The sequence below is a fragment of the Triticum aestivum genome, chromosome 6A, assembly GCF_018294505.1.
Source record: "Triticum aestivum cultivar Chinese Spring chromosome 6A, IWGSC CS RefSeq v2.1, whole genome shotgun sequence".
NCBI classification, from domain to species: Eukaryota; Viridiplantae; Streptophyta; class Magnoliopsida; order Poales; family Poaceae; genus Triticum; species Triticum aestivum.
Genome location: NC_057809.1, coordinates 564,145,110 through 564,166,623, shown reverse-complemented (window position 1 = coordinate 564,166,623; position 21,514 = coordinate 564,145,110).

Sequence of the window (21,514 nt, the reverse complement as noted above, 5' to 3'; positions counted from 1 at the left end):
ATTGGACTCTCCTTGGCGTGGAAGGCAAGTTGGTGACCGACTATGAAGATTCCTTCTTATGTAACCAACTCTATGTAACCCTGGATTCCCCCTGGTGTCTATATAAACTGGAGGGGTTAGTCCGGAAAGGATATATTCATGACCATAGTAATACATGCTAGGATTCTAGGGTTTAGCCATTATGATCTCGTGGTAGATCAACTCTTGTAATACTCATATTCATCAAGATCAATCAAGCAGGAAGTAGGGTATTACCTCCATAGAGAGGGCCTGAACCTGGGTAAACATCGTGTCCCCCGTCTCCTGTTACCATCGATCCTAGACGCACAATTTGGGACCCCCTACCCGAGATCCGCTGGTTTTGACACCGACATTGGTGCTTTCATTGAGAGTTCCATTGTGCCATCGACGAAAGGTTCGATGGCCCCTTCAATCATCTATAGTGACGATGTCCAAGGAGAAACTTTCCTCCCCGGACAGATCTTCGTGTTCGGTGGCTTCGTACTGCGGGCTAACTCGCTTGGTCACCTGGAGCAGATCAATAGCTACGCCCCTGGCCACCACGTCAAATTTGGGAGCCTGAACTATGCCACGGATATCCATGGAGACTTGATCTTCAATGGATTTGGGACCACGGCGATTGCTCCCCTTCACTCCGATGAACGTGACCTAAATCTATCATCAGACCAGATTCAGGAGATGGCTCCTGTTGCTGCAATGGCCTTAGAACCAGAGCAGATTGTGCAATTCAAGGCCACAGAGTCCGCGGTGCTGGAGCCGCACGCAGACTCGACACCCTGCAATATTTGCGTCAACGGAACTCCGGACTCGTCTTCGGCTATAAGTTCCGGACCATGTACGCTTGCGGACACCGAGCTAGATCGGTTATCGATCTTCGAATTCAGTGCCGCAAACGATTTTCAGCACTCACCTTTGGGCGATGTGCTAAACTCTTTAAAGAATTTGTCCTTGGAGAAGGACTCACAGCCGAACTATGTTCGGTTTGAGCCAGAGGCTGATGACGGGAAAATTTGCTTCCCACCCGCCACCCACTTCATAGCCATTGTCGATGACTTAACCGACGTGCTTGATTACGGCTCCGAAGACATCGACGGTATGGACGACGATCCCGACAAGGAGGAAGGCCAAGACCCGCCATTTACTGGACGTTGGACGACCACCTCTTCGTATGATGTGTACATGGCCGACACACCTAAAAAAGCTAGCGATGATGACAAAGGAGATCCAGTTGCGAATAAACCTTCTGAGACACAGTCCAAGCGCCGACGCCCTAAACACCGCTCTAAGCCTCGTCGATCAAAAGATGGCAACACTGGCACCGGAGAAAATAGTACTCCGGGCGACGCCGAAAACAATGAAGACCCTGTCGGGGCTGCATCCGAACATGAGGAACATGACAACAGGCAAGATAACCCTGATAAACAGGCCATGCCCAATGACCCAGAAGATGATAGTTATCATCCAGTCTCCGAGGATGATGAGAGCCTCGACAATGAGGACTTTATCGTGCCTGAGGCACCCCTCGAGCAGGAGCGTTTCAATTGCCAGCTAATAGCCACTGCAAGAAGCCTGAAGAAGAAGCAGCAGTAGCTCCAACCTGATCAAGACCTGCTCATTGATAGATGGACTAATGTCCTGGCAGCCGAAGCGTACGACCTCGAGTTCCCAGCCATTAGTTACCCAAAGCGTAGACTGCTACCTCAGTTAGATGAGGAGGCACCAGATCCCATACCTCCCTCACGCAATGTGGACCGACCACCACGTGGTTGGGATAGTGCAGTGGACCGACCACCCCGCGGTCGGGATAAAACAGCAACTCAGGCCGAACAATAGCCCGCCCCACCGCCTCGCAAAAACAGGGACAAAACAGCTTGGGACCATACATACGACCTTCGGCAGGATCTGGACAGTAGAGCAGGACACACCAGATTAATCTACGGATCGCGAGGACGCTTCCCGACTCGGGATGACGGCTACCTATTCAGATGTGACAAACGTAGTCACACCCGGGCCAATAACCGCAGACGGAGTTCATCGGAGGTGCATCGTGACGCGGCCCGATATAAAGGCGCCGCACACCCTCTCTGCTTCACAGATGAGGTGCTGGATCATGAATTCCCCGAGGGGTTCAAGCCTGTCAATATTGAATCATACGACGGAACAACCGATCCCGCGGTATGGATTGAGGACTTTATTCTCCACATTCATATGGCCCGTGGGGATGACTTCCACACTATCAAATGCCTTCCATTAAAGCTCAAAGGACCAGCTCGACACTGGCTACACAGCCTGTCTGAAAATTCCATCGGCAGCTGGGAGGACTTGGAAGGAGCTTTTCTTGACAACTTCCAAGGCACTTATGTCCGGCCACCTGACGCTGATGACTTAAGTCACATAGTTCAACAACCTGGAGAGTTCGCCAGAAAATTCTGGACTAGGTTCCTAACCAAAAAGAACTAGATCATGGACTGTCCGGATGCCGAAGCCCTGGCGTCCTTTAAACATAGCATCCGTGACGAATGGCTCGCCCGCCACCTCCGCCAAGAAAAGCCGAGGTCCATGGCCGCTCTCACGTCACTTATGACCCACTTTTGTGCGGGAGAGGATAGTTAGCTGGCTCGCAGTACAAACACAGCCGGCCCCTCTGAGGCCAAAAACAGCACTAGCAACACTACAAAAAAAATACACATCCGTGACATTTTGGGCCGAACGAATTTTTTTTTGTCATACATATGACACTTCTATGATGATAATTGTGACAAAACCCGGTATCATCATAGATGTGGTGGGCTCCTACTTCTATGACAAAAAATCATGACAGAAAATGGGCTTTTTGTCCTGGGCGGGCCGGAGACGCAGCTGCATGACATTCTTTGGGCCATCCATGACGGAAAAAACCTTGGTAGAAGCGAGGGGGAGGAAAATTTTGGGGAGTTCCCGGTTATGGTGAGAGGTCGGGGGCCGAGCGATGCGCGTTTCTCTCGTACACGTACGTGCGTGTGTGTGAGGCGTTGGCTCTAACTGAACCCGAGCGAGGCGTTGGGATCTAACTGAACCCGAGCGATTGCACTGCAGGCTACGCGTTACTGAACCCGAGCGATCGATCGATGGCTGTTAACTGAACCCGATCGAGCGATTCCTTCGCTACTACTGCTAACTGAAGCCGATCGATGGGATGAACAGTGAGCGTTGCGGGGGGTTTTGGATGAACAGTTAGCGGTGGCGTTGCCTCTGGATGAACAGGACCCCGTGGTGTGGTGGAGGGCTGGATGAACAGTAGATGGTGGAGGGGTGCCCGTGGAGGGGTGGATGAACAGGACCCCGTGGTGTGGAGGGCTGGATGAACAGTAGATGGTGGAGGGGTGGTTGAACATGACCCCGTGGTGTGGAGGGCTGGATGAACAGTAGATGGTGGAGGGGTGCCCATGGAGGGGTGGTTGAACAGGCCCCCGTGGTGTGGAGGGCTGGATGAATAGTAGACGGTGGAAGGGTGGTTGAACAGTAGCCGGTGGAGTAGCGCGTGGTGGAGGCTGGATGAACAGGAGCCCATGGAGGCTGGATGAACAGGAGCCCGTGGAGGCTGGAGGAGGTCGACGGTGGAGATGAACAATATCCCGTGGAGTCCCATTTTGCGGTACGCCACACCCCTCCTGATGAACAGGACCCCCGTTTCGACCGTAGCGCTCCAACACAAGCCCGTTTCCTCCGTTTTGCGGTATGCCACACCCCTCCCGATCGACAGGACCCCCATTTCGATCGTAGGAGGTCTGTTTCCTCCGTTTTGCAGTACGCCAGACCCCTCCCGATGAACAAGATCCCGTTTCGAACGTGGCCGGTCGAACACAAGGCCGTTTCCTCCGTTTTGCGGTACACCAGGCCTCGTTTCCATTGGCTGTTCCGTCCAAGCCCTTCCGATGAACACGACGCATTCGTTGCCTCCCTATGAACACGACGATGACGTTGTTTCTCCGTTCCGACCCAGCCATGTACACGAGCCCTGGCCGTACGTATGCGTGAGTAGGCGTTCGAGACCCCACCCGTATGTACACATACGTGGCCGTATTTTCTTTCTTGCACCCTGGCCGCTGTATGTACGTGTAAATGCTACGTGCGCGCCTCTACTACGACACATGCGCGCCTCTACTACGACATGTGCGCGCCTCTACATCGACCAGTGTGTACGTACACGTTCGTGACCAGAATGACAACGCTACGTACGCTTCGACCAGGTGGGTCCCGACTGTCAGGCACTTCCTTGCCTGTGAAGATGTAGCTGGTCGGTCCCAGCAGTCAGGGGGCGAATTGTTTTTTTGCCCAGACGCACTTCCTTGCATGCGAAGATGTAGCTGGTGGGTCCCAGCAGTCAGGGGGAAACATTTTTTTGCGAAATACGGTGGCCCGTCCGGTGGGTCCCGCTGTCAGGTGGAGGAATAATTATTTTGCACGTAATAAGGAGGCACTTCCTTGCTACGGCCGTTGACCCAGCTGTCAGCCTCTCCACATACAGTCCATGTACGATGGAAGCCGTTCCTTAACCACATTGACCACGCCACGCCAAGAGCACCAGGGCGGTGGACGACGGCGAGGCCTAAGAAGGGGACAACACGGAGCCGGGGAAGACGCGGCAATGGATGCCCACGCGTAGAGGAGTATGAGGGTTCACTGGTTCGCTGCGGTGTGAGGCTGCCGTCGCCGCAGGATAACAGGGGTGTGGGTGAGTAGAGGGATGGCCTGGCCAGCGGTGGGAGTGGTAGGGGGCGGTGAGGCCTCCGCCGCATCGCAACCGGCCACAGGAGGCAGGAGCACGAGGCACGACCGGTGCTGGTTTGGGCGGCTGGAGCAAGAAGACCAGAGGTTGAAGAAGCACTACGGTCGTTGGATGGACATCGTACGGTCACTGGAGCTAGAATCGTGCATATTGACTAAGTTGACAAAGCCCTCCGTCCCCGTCAACTTAGTAGGCCCACAAGTCAGCCTCCCACCAAGGTGGGTCCCAGCTAGCAGGGGGTATTCATTTTTTTGAGCGTAATAAGGAGGCATTTCCTTGCGTGCAAAGATATAGCTGGTGGGTCCCCAGCGGCGGTAACATTTTTTTCGCGAAATACAGAGGCCCTTTTGGTGGGTCCCTGATGTCAGGTAGAGGAATCATTATTTTGCGCGTAATAAGGAGGCATTTCCTTGCGTGCGGCCGTGGACCAGCTGTCGGTCTCTCCACGTACAGTCCACTTCAGATGCATGTCGGTCGTTGACCACGTTGACCAAGCCGCGCCGAGAGCACTAGGGCGGTGGACGACGACGAGGCCTAGGACGGGAACAACACGGAGGCAGGGAAGACTCGGCAATTGTTTCCCACACGGAGGGGAGTACGACTATACGAGGGTTTACTGGTTCGTCTGCCGTTGCCGGAGAATAACAACAGGTGTGGGTGAGTAGAGGGATGGCTAGGACAGCAATGGGAGTACGGTGGGGCGGTGAGGCCTGCGCGGCAGCAGAGCCAGCCGCGGGGAGGAGGGAGCAGGCAGTCCCGCCGGCGCCTGTTTGAGCGGCTGGAGTAGGAAGAGCAGAGATTGAAGAAGCACGACAGCCGTTGGATGGCCATCCAACAATCACTGCTTGTGCGTCAACCTTTTTTTAGGAAAGCCTCAAATCTGTGGAAAACAACATACATCCCATCTGCCATTATTTCTAATAATTTACAGCCCATTTGCTAATTATTAAGGCTTTTTTGGAGCCCATATTCTTTTTGTTAGCATTACAGCCCATATTGTGGCCACGGTTAAAAAATTATACGAAATTTTGCATATTTCGGTGCGGTCCGAACTGTTTTTAATCCCGAAATTTCGACTCACATTCAAACTGATTTTAAAAATAAATGTATATCAATATAAAACCCAACAAATTCTCCATGCATAAAAATTAATGTAATTTCAAATGTCAAAATGAAGAAAAGATATTTGAAACTAATTGCCGGTTTGATATGTTTAAAAAATGTACAACCCATTTCTCATTACTGTTGGGCCATTTTCTCGGCCAGCCGAATGAAAGCTCTCCTCGTATTGAAAGATTTGCAGCCCAATGGGCCTGACAAAGCGACTTACTTGGCAAATCACAAAAAACTGGGCTGTGGCCGTGGACCCAGCTGTTAGCCTCTCCATGTACAGTTCTCTTCCGATGGAATGTCGTTGACCACGTCGTGCCGAGAGCACCAAGGCAGTGGACGACGACGAGGCCTAGGAAGGGGACGACGCGACAGTGGATACCCGCGCGGAGAGGAGTACGAGGGTTCACTGGTTTAGCTACGGTGTGAGGCTACCGTCGCCGCAGGGCCTGGCTAGCGGTGGGAGTAGTAGGGGGCGATGAGGCCTCATCGGCAGCACAGCCGGCCACTGGAGGCAGGAGCAGGAGGTCTCCCTGGCACTGGTTTGGGCGGCTGGTGCAAGAAGAGCAGCGATTGAAGAAGCAGCAGTACCGTTTGATTCAAATCCAACGGTTACTGCTGCTAGAATCGTTTGTTGACTAAGTTGACAAGCCCTGCGTACGCGTCAACTTAGTAGGCCCACAGGTCAGCCTCCCAAAAGGTGCGCCCCAGATGTCAGTCGGAGGAATCATTTTTTTCGTGTAATAAGGAGGCAGTTGATTGCGTGCGGCCAGGCCAGCGGAGGGAGCAGGGTAGGCCGGGGAGGCCTGCGCTGCATCATAGCAGGCCACAAGAGGAGGGAGCAGGCAGTCCCGCCAGCGATAGTTTAGGTGGCTGGAGCAGGAAGATCAAAGATTGGAGAAGCACGTCGGCCGTTGGATGGACATCCAACACTAAGTGCTGCTAGAATCATGTGTTCACTGACAAAGCCTTGCGTAAACAAGTCAACCTCGAAATCTGTGGTGTGTACATCCCATTTGCTATTATTTTTATAATTTTTACCCATTTTCTAATTCATATGGAATTTATTGCAGCCCGTTTTCCATTTTTAGAATTGCTGGCCATTTTCTGGTCAGTACCAGGGTCAAAAAATTAACTAAATATGTGGGAAATTTTGAAAATTCGCAAATTTTTGCTGGGGAACGAAATATTCTTAATCCAAAAATTAATAGCCATACTAAAACAAATTTAAAAATAAATTAGTACTATGTTATGTTAAATCCAATGAAATACATATAAGATATCAGTGAAGAACGAAAACAAAAAAAGAAACTTATATCCCATTTGCTATATTTTTTTTGGAATTTTCAACCCCTTTTGATATTACTTTTAACAAACATTGACCATACTCTTAAGCCAGGCCGGAATGCATCCCTCCTCGTCTTGAAAGATTTGCAGCCTAGTAATTCGGAGAAAACAAATAGGCCTAGCTTGGGTATTCTTCAAAAAGAAATACTGGGCTACCTATTTTCCCAAAGAACTGGTGCATGAGCATTTAGCTTTATTTATTTATTTACTTATTTATGTTTAGGGGACCATGAGCATGTACCTGGGCCGGATTCATGTGAGAGCCTCCCTTTCAGTTAATTATGGGCTTCTCTATTGGGCCTTCATCAGTGGGCTGCATGTTATCAACAAGTGGAAAATGTGTTCCGAGTTTCAAAAAAAAGTGTTCCATATGATAAATTATATGCGCTACGTACGATACGGGGCACTAAAGGATCGAACCGTCCAACGACTTCCAAAACATTGTGTTTGTCATTCTAACAACACATTTATTCAACCAACAGACGAAATATACAACTGATTGTACATTGAAAACAGCAGCAGCAACAACCAGGGCTGGGGGTGCAACAGAAGCAGTAAGCAGGCCAGAAGAGTGAAGACGCAGCTCTCCCTTCCAAACCAAACACCAGCCATCATTACAAAAGGGCTACCAAAAAAGAACAAGTGTATGCATCAAACTAAATAAAGATCCTACTACACTGAGTGTACGCATCTAACTAACTGGCTCAGTTAGACGTTACTAATTTTTTTCGAAACGGAGGCAAAAGAATTGCCTCGTTGATTAATTAAGAAGAAGAGAATTGCCTGGTTAATCTACGGAAAACCGGGCTAAAACCAAAGACGTTACTATTTATTAAGTTGCAGTGGAGTCACAGATGGAGAGGAGTGGGAAACTTCACTGGTTCGGGTGCGCGGCAGCACAGCCGCGGTGGTTAGAAGGGAAAACATAAATTGGACACGACATTACTTTTATAAGAGACCTGCGTTTTATACCCCACAGTAGGCATACTAACAAGTTCACACACAAATACAACAGAAAAGGTAAACATTCATATCAAACTCAGGTTCACAGGACACGTTCATATCCATAGCCAACATTCACAATCAACAACTCAAAAGATACATATATACACAAGCTCAGCATATGTATGCATCCAAATGATTGATAGATCACACGACAATATTCATACATAATTTACAAAAAGATTCAGATATACGCATGTTCAGTATGTTTATGCATCCAAATGATTGAGATCACAGCCAATATGATCCATGGACGAACTTTAATTACCTAGGGTACAGACTGGTAAATGGTGTTCAATTAGAGGTACTTCTTGCTAAAATTAGTTCTTGTACGAGTAAACTTTCGAGTACATAAGAGGCAGCACAGACAATCTGAACTTTGCTTGTAGGTTTATCCTGAAATAGTGGCCTTGTGCCCAGGGAGGTTTGAGCAACTTGGCCACTACTTTCATCCAACCAGTTTACTAGGTCATCTTGGTCCTGTATCTTGCCAAAATTCTACATTGAAGACGAGAAAGGAGGCGGTTGAGAAAATGAACCACCCAAATTTTTTGTGCATTTCAACTGAAATGGAGCATCCTTGGCGTGCAGACTGATTAAGTGCCAGATGAATATACGCGTCAACCAACTTGTCTGGAATCTTTAGACTCCATGCCATATAGTTTGCTACCATATGTGTCGATAACCAAAAGGCACAAGTTGGGACCAAAGACTGGACTGCGTTTTTCTGGGCTATGCACCAAGCAATATTTTTGGCGTTCACTCTCCTAACACTTGGAGTTTGACAATTGGTTGACGCTGGTTGATACTCGAATGAATATAGGCACTTCTTGTCAACATCAATGCTTGTCTGAGTGAACTTTGGAGTACATAGCAGCAACATAAGTACCTGTCCATCTGATCATTTTGTGCAGTTCTACTGAAATCACCCGATGTAATGATTTTCCTGTGAGTTCAGGCTCCAAATTACTCCTTTATGAAATCGGCAAACAGTAGCACAATACCAAATTACCAATACATATGACAGGCACAATAATCAGGATAAAGACTAGTACCAACCTGTGTGAGGTAGCATATCAATTACTATTTCCTTTGACTGGAAGCCGAGATAAGCCAAGCGACTGACAGCAAAGGAAGAAAGCATGCGGAGTTTAGCAACTGACAGGAAAGGACGGAAGCTGTCGAGGCAATGAAGCACCCAAAGTTTTTGTGCAGTTCCACCAAAATCGAGCATCCCTGTTGGCACATATATTGAGAGAGTGAGATTACTGTAATAGTGGGACTAGTTTGTGAAACATACACTAACAAATAGAAGCACCCTCATTATCTTAATGGGTAAAGTTAGCAACTTAGTAGTCTTGCTTAAAGAGAGGTATTAGTTTATTTAATCAGTGCCAATTAGCTCAACTCAACACTCAAAGCATTGCCATTTATCATAGGTTGCAAAACTTTAACGTGCAAAGATAAAGGAGTTTCTCTTGACAGTAGCACGATACAAATAGAGATGACAACAAACTAATATGGATGAAGGCCTTAGGCCCATACCAACCTGAGAAAAAAAGCTTATTCATGTAGTCCCATAAGAGATGATAAAAGCACTCACTGGAATCACACAATAGTATATATTTTTGTGCACTTCAAATGTATGGTTGAAATCACTCTTGTTTACCAGTGCTGAGATTATATCGAAAGATTATCAAGAACTTCCAGTAGAGTTAAAGTACTGGCTGGGATACAGTTCATTGTATTGTCTTGTGTAGTTCTATTTAATGTATGATTTGCACAACATGATCCCTATTTGCACAAGTAGGAACAAGGTGAAACCTTCATTAGCTTAGCGAGAAAGGATAGGAAGACATTAGCATATTACTCAACCAGTAGCATCAAATTCATGATGGACAATACGCAAAACATTGCCTCATTGAACCAATGGAAATAAATTGACATGCAAAACAATAGCACTATTATGTCATGACACTAATAATATTCCCTCCCTGCTCCACCACATGATTCACCTCCATAGACAAACATACACACGTACATGATTCAGCATAGGCTCCTACTAAAGATTTGTTTAACTCCAACAGGAAAATTAGGCAGTAATAAATTAGTGGTACTTAAGTACTCCTAATTAATTAAGTGAGACAGCAGAAGTGGAAGGGCTCCCTGGAGGATCATCTCACATGTAAGGTAGTCGTTGCCGGAGCCCTTGAATGGCCTCGACTGAGGCCTCTGGCTTCAGCAAGATCGCCTTGGCACTGTTTATTCTTCTTCTTCTTCCTCCTCTTCATGCTCTGTTTCTCTTTCTCCTCACCAGTTGGTGAAACCAAGTACATGATTGGCCTTCTAATTCAGAATTGGTTTTGTCAGTGAGGGAGTACAAGTGTACTAGTAAAAAACAACATTATTTTCTCATGGCAGTCGGAAAATAGAGATGAACACATGCATTAAATATCATTCTTACCTAAAGGAAGGTTATGGCGCCAATATGGATGATGAGGATTGGAACACAAATCTCCCTTTGTGCAGTTCCACCAAAATGAACCAACTGTTCCATTCTGACATTCTAGTTAAACAGCACAAAAGTCACTTTTTTAAGAAGAGTTTTGTGCAGTGCACCAAAAGGTCACAACAGCAACCAGGTGAATTGGATATCCCTGTTTGCACAAAAAGGCACAGAGGAAACAATCAGAGTCTCAAACAATTACAGGCAAAAACATTTGGCTAAACTTGTCATGGCTTATAACAGTGGGTGCACCAGTAGTCCAACACCATGTACGTAAACAGGGGCATAAAGTGGTGATTCATAGTTTGTTGCCCCGAGAAACAAACATCCAAGAAACATATCTGGGTTGGTCCCATTTTTGTTCACTCTAGCCACCTACTCCTATGTGTGGATAGCAAATCTAGTCCTGGTCATACCACCGTGTACAGCGTTACCCCTATATTTCCCTTTTCGATCAAGAGACCGGTTGGATGACCAGTCTGTACTACTTTCACCCCCTTTCCTTCCTGTTTGTACCAAGTCCGATGTACACACAGGCGGAGCTATGTGTATGGCCGAGGGGGCTGTGGCCCCCCAAACCTGGTAGCTTTTGTGAAGATTTTTTTAAGATGGCATAGATTGAGAAAAATGGGGACTTTTACCCCTTCATAAAGCCATATTTTGCCATTGCCCCTCCCAATGATCCTATGCTAGCTCCGCCACTGGATGTACATACTAAATTCCCCCACCCCCACTTTATTTCTTGTTTGAACCAAGTACTCCCTCCGTCCGGAATTACTTGTCATCAAAATGGATGTGTCTAGAACTAAAATACATCTAGACACATCCATTTCAATGACAAGTATTTTCGGACAGAGGGAGTACAAGACTCGACTCCATGAAGTAGCTTTACCTCTAACAATAGAAAAAAAATATGTGACGTTGGACCATCCGATCGAGAGGGGCTGAGAGGTAGAAAATGGTGCACATGCAGCGACGTAGCGAGCTGGGGAAGTAGAACTAAGGCGGTTTCGAACGAAGATATACCTGAAGGTCATCAAGATGTGGATAGGTGGGCGGCGGGAGGCCGGATCCACCCACAGGCAACGACGAAGGGATCGGAGGACCTCCCACACCGGCGCTCGGCCAAAGATAATGGTGCGGCTGGCAGTGGGTCTCCTCCCTCACTGTCGACGACGGCCTAAACACTGCCCCTCCTCCCCTTCACCGGCGGAGGGGGATACATCCGAATCTATAACCAGCGGTGAGGATAGAAAGCCAGTGTTTTTTGAAGGGAGAAAGACGGTGTTACTACCCCTATCTTGTTTAATTCTGGAGAGGATGAGAGTGTGTGAATAGAGCAACCCTAGCAAGCAAGCGCGGAGGCTCCGGCCTATATATACATAGTGAGCAACCCTAGCAAGCAAGCAACCCCTATCTTCGTCAACTCGTACAAGACTGAGAAATTTCATTACTACAACGCCCTCTCCCTCGCGGACTGAGCTCCGGTGCCTTAACTGCACCTGCCTTTGGCTGCATGACAAGAGGGCCAACCACCTGTTGGGCCCACCTGTCATGGACGCAAAGGCAGGAGCAGTAAGTTGAGGCTTTCGCTATCCCTCCCGCATGAGGTGGACGGACATGCAGCAGTGCATTCGATATTGTAGAAGTAGGAGTAATCATTATTGTTCGTCTTCTCGAAGAGGCGAAGAGCCAAGCGCAACCCGAACGTGGCAGTTGCGAACGCTTGCATGGTGTGGTTCCTTGGAGTACTAGCCAGGCTCTTGCATGAGACAAAATTGCTATTGTTTAACAATTAAACTCCATTATCCATTGGTTGATACTCATTCTGCATAGGTCCACGCGCTTAGCACCGTTTCCTCCTGGGGTCACCAATGTTTATTTGCTAATTAATAGCATTGCATGCAATGAACTAGCCATCGCAAGTCATTAAAAGCATGCACACCTCACATATCTTATTGGTTCATATGTCAAGAAACAAGAAACAAGGTAGAAGTTAATGCACCATGCCTAAGTGTTTTGGGACTATTTGGTTTTCGTAAGGCTGGTCATAGTGGGGAGTAACTTAGACTAGTGTCATGCATATGACACTAGCCTAAATTACTACCTTCATAATGCAAAGTAACATAATAGTAGTATTTTAGATGGCTTCATTTATTAGTTTGTAGACTCATCTTATCTTGAAAAGCGCTATGTTACAGTAACATATTATGTTACCACCTCTCATCAATTACTTGCCACATAAGCAAAAAATTCTTGGAGTGCGCTATGTTACTAGCTAAGTTACTCCCACTATGGCTAGCCTAAGATGACTTAAACACCTAGATAGAGGGAGTAGTATAGCCCTGTAAACAGGAAAGGAGTATTTGCCTTTCTAGAGATTTCAACAAGTGACTAGACTACACCATGTGCAGTACTCCCTCCCTTCCGGTTTATAGGGCTCAAATCTCAAATCTCATAAACCAAGGCATTTTGCGATTGGAGGAATGTATCTCGTACTTACAAAACTACCCTAATTAAACTCATGCATTAATTACGTAGTTCTCTTGTTTCCTCTCCGCCTTGGTCGCGGCGCACAATATTGAGCACTCCTATATGACTAGCCGCTCTATCTACATGCGGGACATTTCAAAGCATCCGGGCCCGCGTGCCATCCACCAAATCACAGCGAGGTGCTACAGTCGAGACTCACCTGTAACCCCGGTGTGGCCGTCATGACCCATCATATCACAAAACCCACACCTTTACCAGCAGTGGTAAGGTGGCCTCCAAGTTGGACTGGACGAAGCAACCATCATTTCAGTGGAACGCTCGTTCAAGCCCTTTCTTCCCTTTCTTGAAGAAAACCTCACTCCAGGCTACCAACTTCTGCCATTTTTCTTCTGTACCGACGAAGGAAAGGTAGGCGAATCAGTTATGCTGCTATATTTTCATTCCAAGAATCTTCTTTTTGCGAAGCACCGACCGATTCTCACATCCTATTCTTTTCCCGTTTTCATTGCGATTGCGGTTTCCTTTCGATTGCTTTTTGTTTGTCAGTTCATTGATGGATCCTGGAGCACTAGGCAAAGAGTTGCCGGCGGGCAACCCACTGAAGACAGCGATCTTCAAGAAGCGAGCACCGACCAACGAGTTAACCATGTTGGCGAGCCAACCCATGGAGACAAAGAACTCCAAGAAACAAGCATTGGCTAAAGAGTTCAGGACGTTGGCGGACGAACTCCTCAAAGGAAGTTGGAAGAATGGCAAGGGCCCCACCGTGCCTACATATAAGTGCATCTAGTGCCACCCGTAGTTGGTTTTGGAGTATTGACGACAAACCTAGTTGAGGGACTAATGTGTTTGTGAGAATTGCTGGATAACACAGGAAGAAGTCCCTCATTGATTCGGTTTTCCTACCAGAGATGACCCCTAAAAATATATGAAGACATTGAAGTCAAAGGTGGTATATGAAGACATTCACATTGAAGACTATGACAAGAGAAGACATCACATGAAGCCTATGGAGCTCGAAGACTTAGATCTTCCGTAGTTCTTTTTATTCTTTGTTGAGTCATAGAAACCACCATACTATTAAGTGGGGTCCAAGAGAACCAGTCAGAATGACCGAAGTGATGCTTAACCAAAACCTATGTCTTCGAGTGAAGACTATGAGAGCGAATCTTGTCCAGAGTAGGACAAGTCAGCTTTGCTTGTAGCCCAAGTAAAGTTGCCGTGTGGGTTTGAAATCTGACCGTTGGAACACGTGTCAGTTCCTTAGTGACCCAGGGTCATTTCGGACAAATCAGGTCGGGTTACCTAGTGGCTATAAATAGCCCACCCCTACAACCATAAACGGTTGGCTGCTCAGAGTTAGTGTACGGCTTTTGTCGTTTGAGAGCAACCCACCTCGAAGCCTTTGAGAGAGAATTCCTTGCGAGGATAAGCCCTAACCACCCAGAGCCAAAGAGAATTAGGCATCACTTAAGTCTTCTTGTCTGTGTGATCTGAAGACTTATTACACTTGAGGACTGTGAATCCTCCAGCCGGTTAGGCGTCGCGTTCTGAGCATCCAAGAGACATTGTGGATTGCCGATGAACAAAGTCTGTGAAGGCTTGGGAGTCTACCTTGAAGACTTACCAGAGTGATTGGGCGAGGTCTGTGTGACCTTAGCTCAAGGGGAATACGGTGAGGACTGGGTGTCCTGAGCTGCATGTTCAGGACTGGGTGTTCAGGACTGTGTGTCCTCAGGTTTAAATACCTAGCCGCCCTAACCAGATGTACAGTTGTCACAGCAACTGGAACTGGTCCGACAAATCATTGTCTTCGACGTGTCACTGGTTTCATCCTTTCCTTCCCTTTACTTACTGTTGGTTTTTGTGAAGTCATTTTATGATTGCACTATCTTTTATCTTCACTGAGTGACTACGTGTTCTGTTTGGCTTCATAATATCTTCCTACCTGATCCTTAGTACATTGCTGCTATTAGTCATTGTGCTTTCACTCCATTGTATACTTGACTATGGTTTGCCTAGTGTAGTCTACCTTCCGCTGCATGGTAATAGGCTTATTTCTGTCATTTGTCTTCAAAACTTCCACGTTTTGAAGACTTTCATAAAAATCGCCTATTCACCCCCCTCTAGTCGATATAACGCACTTTCAATTGGTATCAGAGCAAGGTACTCCCTTGTTCTGTGTGATTCGGTTTAACCACCTGTAGTTTTAGCTATGTCGACTGCAGGGATAATTAAAGTCTCCGCTGCATGCCCCATCTTCGATGGAACTGAATATCCCTACTGAAAATAAGATGCGCATGCATCTTGAAGCCATTGACGTCGACCTATGGTATGTCGTCAAGAATGGCGTTCCCAAGGCTGGAGAAGGTGTCACTGCTGCTGACGTCAAGAAGTTCGTTCAACTGGACTCTACTACCAAGAATATCATCTGTGGTCATCTGACCAAAGGACAGTATGGCCGCGTGAGTTCTTTGGAAACATCTAAGCTAGTTTGGGACTAGCTCTCCAAGGTCAACGAAGGCGTCTCAACCCAGAGAGATCAGAGAATCAGTGTCCTTCGCAACCTCTTCAACCGCTTCAAGAGAAATGACAATGAGAGTCCAGCTCACGTTTGATCAACTCACTGACATCACGAATGAGCTTCAAGCCTTTGGCGCTACTAAGATCACCAAGCACGAAGTCGTCAAGACACTACTGAGATCACTTGACAGTTCGTTCAACACCCTAGCCCTGATGATTCAAGAACATCCTGATTTCAAGACACTCGATCCGTCTGACATACTTGAGAGGCTCAACACACATGAGTTTTAGCTTTCTGAGAAAAGAGATATCTATGGTCCAAACTATGGGCGAACTCGTGCCTTGAAGGCAAAAGCTGTCTCCTCATCTGAAGAAGAATCTGACAGCAGTTCTGATGATCCTGAAGACATTGGAAGGGAACTTGCTATGCTTGTGAAGAAGTTCCAAAAATTCACCAAGAAGAAAGGCTTCAGAAAGTCTTCCCGATCAAGATCAAGGAATGATGAAGTTTCTGCTCATGACTACAAGAAGAAAACATGTCACAAGTGCAAGAAACCTGGCCACTTCATCTCTGAGTGTACGCAGTGGGACAATGAGAACAAAAAGAAGAAGAAGAGCAAGGAATATGACTCTGACGACAAGAAGAAGAAGAAATACTCAAAGTCTTCTTCCAAGTCTTCTTAAAAGTCTTCATCACACAAGAAGAGCTCATCTGGCAAGGCACGTGCGTTTGTTGGCAAGGAAATGGATTCAGAGGAGGAGTCTGCTTCTGAGGAGGCGGAGGTGGAGTCTGAGGAGGAGTCCGATTCTGGCGTCGCAAGTCTGGCTACAGCATACGTTGCCAAGTCCATCTTCAACACTGAAGACAATGACTTCATCATCAACACCGATGCAAATGACATGGACCACTCCGCTCCTACCTACTGCTTCATGGCACGCGGTGCCAAGGTAAACACACGCACTACTCACTATCAAATGTTTAGTGACAATGACTCTGATTGTGGTTCAAAACCCAGCTACAAAACACTTCCTAAAATTGCAACTGAACAAGAGAAAGCTATGGAACATATTCAAAAACTGTTAGACAAAAGCGATGATATGTTAGGCGCTGAAATGACTCGATCTGAGTCCTTAATTGAAGACATAAAAAATCTTCACGTTAAGTATGAGGAACTTGAAAGTCGTCATGAAACGCTCTCAACAACTCATGAAAAGCTTTCCTATGATTATCTTCAAAGGAAGCAAGATCTTGAGAAATTGAGAGCGGCTCATGAAGATCTTTAAAAGGAAAACGAGTCACTTCGCACCGAACAGATCAGTTCCGCTCAGGAAGGATTTGAACCACCATGTCTTAAATGCATTGAGCGTGATAATGCTACTACTGTTGCTAAATGTTCTACTGCTGCTACTGTTGCAATATCTCCAACTGTTGATGTGGGAACTAACCCCTCTGCTGAGGATTCCACTGCCATTGCTGATGAGAATGCTAGGTTGAAGACATTGTTTGAGACAGGGATGTACAAAAGTCTTAAAGGGCATCAGACACTATGTGATGTCCTCAAAAAGCAGATCTTGAACCGAAACCTGAGGAAAGAGGGCGTTGGGTTCGTAAGGAAAATGAATGCTGATGGCTCTTACTGGAAACCTGAGCAGTACCCCAAAACCACATGGGTTGCTGCAAAGGAATCTTCAGCAGATCTATCCACTCTATCTGGCTTCACTTGTGCAAACCCCATGGTCATTGATGAATCCTTTGATGCAAACTATAAACTGTTTAAGAATCAGAATGGTGAAGTGTTTGCCAGGTACATTGGTACTAACTGCAGGAATGGACCGCCTATGAAGAAGATCTGGGTTCCGAAAAAGTGTCTGGAGAATCTTCCTGTGAATGTCATCATGACACCACATGTGAAGAAGACAAACCTGAGACCACAGGCTTCATACAGTCCAAAGGCTTCATACAGACAGAGGACTCACCTGAGTCGCACTAACGCAAATGTTTTGCAGGGAAACCATACTCAGGCCTATGAATATGAGCGCAGTTCATCAAACCGCCATGTTCATAAGACCAAGAACTATTCTGCTTATTCTTATGAGTACTATTGTCTGCCTGCAAGACTTTTTGCTAGGGCTCCAAATCCAAAGTTCTTAGACGTTGCACTTAGACTTATTGCTTCTAATACACCCTTGAAGATGTGGGTGGCTAAGAAAGCTTAACTCTCCTTTGCAGGGAAAGGTCTCCAGCAGAAAACCAAAATCGTCTGACGCTATTGCTGGGGACCTTAAACATCTTGTAGGACGCAAGATCAAATGCCCGAATGGTCTTACTATGTACTTCGTTCCTGAATCGCTTGCTACTCTCCCTATCAGTCCTAATCTGGATCTAAAATTTCATAACCCACTGGTTCGTCAAATGTTTTTGCTTCACAATTCTCTTCGTGAAGCCTATCCCCCTAACTGCACTGTAGGGTACGACACCAGCATCTTCAGAATGGATTATTGATAGTGGGTGTACCAATCACATGACTGGCAAAAGAAGCCTTCTTATGGACTCAACCTTACGTCCATCCGACAAGAGTCACATCACATTTGCTGACACTGGTAAAAGTAAGGTACTGGGTCTAGGTAGAGTTGCAATCTCAGAGGATCAACACATGGATAAAGTCATGCTTGTTGAATCCCTTGGCTTCAACTTAATGTCTGTCTCAATGCTTTGCGATTTGAACATGATCGTAATATTTGGAAAATATCGCTGCCTTGTACTAATGGAATCTGACAAGTCTCTAGTGTTTGAAGGGTATCGGAAAGATGATTTGTATGTAGTAGATTTCTCGGCAGGACCACAACTTGCCGTATGTCTTCTGGCAAAAGCTTTAGAATGCTGGCTCTGGCATCGGAGGCTAGGGCATGCTGGCATGAAGAACCTCCACACCCTTGCAAAGAAGAAGCATGTCAAAGGCATCGAGGGCGTCAAGTTCAAGAAAGATCACTTATGCGGTGCCTGTGAAGCAAGAAAGATGACGAGGGCCAAACATCCCTCGAAGACAATCATGACAACCACTCGACCCTTCGAACTGCTCCACATGGATCTTTTCGGTCCCACTCATTACTCAACTCTTACTACTACTGCTTGTCTCTATGGCTTTGTCATTGTTGATGATTATCCTAGATATACTTGGGTGCACATAATCCTCTACAAGATTGAAGTGCAGGATGTCTTCAGACGCTTCGCCAATCGAGCAATGAACAACTATGGCGCCAAGATAAAGCACATCAGAAGTGACAATGGCACTGAATTCAAGAACACTGGCCTTGATACATATCTTCATACCTTGGGAATCACACATGAATTCTCAGCCCCGTACACGCCACAGCAGAATGGCGTCCTCGAACGCAAGAACAAAACACTCATTGAGATGGCCCGAACGATGCTTGATGAATACAAGACTCCAAGAAAATTCTGGCCTGAAGCCATTGATACTGCATGCGATACAATCAATCGTGTTTATCTTCACAAGCTTCTGAACAAGACATCTTATGAGCTCCTTACTGGCAAGAAGCCAAATGTCAATTACTTCAGAGTATTTGGCGCCAGATGCTGGATCAAGGATCCACATCACACTTCAAAATTTGCACCAAAAGCACATGAGGGTTTTATGCTTGGATATGGAAAGGATTCGCACTCCTACAGAGTCTTCAATCTCTTTCATTATAAAGTGGTTGAAACAGTGGATATGCGGTTTGATGAGACTAACAGTTCACAAAGAGAGCACCTCCCAAATGTGCTAGATGAAGTTCCATCCAGCGAATCAATCAAGCTTATGGGAACCGGAGAAATCATACCCTCTGAAGCTCAACCTGAAGAGGAACTTATCATCTCCGCACCTGATCAACCTGAAGACAATGCTCAGCCTGAAGACAATCCCACTAACAATGGCAATGATCAGCAAGAGCACAACCTTCGCCCTGTACATCCTCGTGTTGCCAATGAAGTGCAGATTGAGAGAATAATTGACAGCATCAATGCACCCGGTCTGCTCACTCGATCAAGGGCAACTCAGCTGGCAAATTTCTGTGGGCACTTCGCATTCATCTCAATAACAGAACCCAAGAAAGTTGAAGAAGCCTTCATGGAACCTGAATGGATTCAAGCTATGCAAGAAGAGCTTCAACAGTTTGAGCTGAATAATGTATGGGAACTGGTTAAGCGTCCTGATCCTCGGAAGCACAATATAATAGGCACAAAATGGATATACCGAAACAAGCAAGACGAGCATGGTCAAGTTGTCAGAAACAAAGCTCGTCTCGTTGCTCAAGGATATACTCAAGTGGAAGGCATTGACTTCGATGAAACATTTGCTCCTGTGGCTCGACTTGAAGCCATACGCATACTGCTGGCCTATGCAAATCATCATAACATACTTCTATATCAAATGGATGTGAAGAGCGCCTTTCTCAATGGCAAGATTGAAGAAGAAGTGTATGTTGCGCAACCGCCTGGCTTTGAAGATCCGAAACATCCTGACATGGTATACAAGCTCAACAAGGCACTATATGGCCTCAAACAAGCCCCTCGGGCCTGGTATGACACACTCAAGTACTTCCTGAAGAGAAAAGGCTTCATACCTGGTTCCCTAGACCCCACTCTCTTCACGAAGACATATGATGGTGAACTGTTTGTGTGCCAAATATATGTGGATGACATTATCTTTGGCTGCACCAATCAGAAGTACAGTGAAGAGTTTGGATATATGATGCAAGAGCAATATCAGATGTCCATGATGGGAGAGCTGAATTTCTTCCTCGGTCTTCAAATACGACAGCAACGCAACGACATCTTCATATCTCAAGAGAAGTATCTCAAAGATTGCCTGAAGAAGTTCGGTATGCAAGACTGCAAAGGCTTCACGACGCCAATGGCAGCCAAACATCATCTGGGTCCCGACGACAATGGTAAAGAGTTCGATCAAAAGGTATACCGCTCCATGATTGGTTCTTTGCTTTATCTATGTGCATCTAGGCCAGATATTATGCTTAGTGTTTGCATGTGTGCTCGATTCCAAGCGGCACCAAAGGAGTCGCATCACTTAGCTGTGAAGCGAATTCTTCGATATTTGGCTCACACCCCAACTCTAGGATTATGGTATCCAGAGGGCTCAGAGTTTGATTTGGTTGGATTCTCGGATGCTGATTATGCTGGTGACAAAGTGGATCGCAAGTCTACATCAGGCACATGTCACTTTCTGGGACGATCACTTGTATGTTGGTCTTCAAAGAAGCAGAACTGTGTATCTCTCTCCACTGCTGAATCTGAATACATTGCTGCTGGATCTTGCTGCGCTCAGCTTCTGTGGATGAAGCAAACACTCAAGGACTATGACATTCATCTGAAGCAAGTGCCACTTTACTGCGACAACGAAAGCGCCATCAAGATTGCCAACAACCCAGTTCAGCACTCGAAGACAAAGCACATTGAAATTCATCATCACTTTCTCAGAGATCATGTTGTGAAGGAAGATATTGATATCATACACGTCAACACTGAAGAGCAATTGATAGATATCTTCACCAATACCTTGGATGAGAAGAGATTTTGCAAGTTACGGTGTGAGCTAAATATCCTGGAATCCACAAATGTCCTGTGATCAGACACACATCCTAACACTTATGCATACTGATGACTTAGATGTGCAACACACGAAGTAAAGTATATCTTCAATCAATGAAGACATACGTTCTAAGTG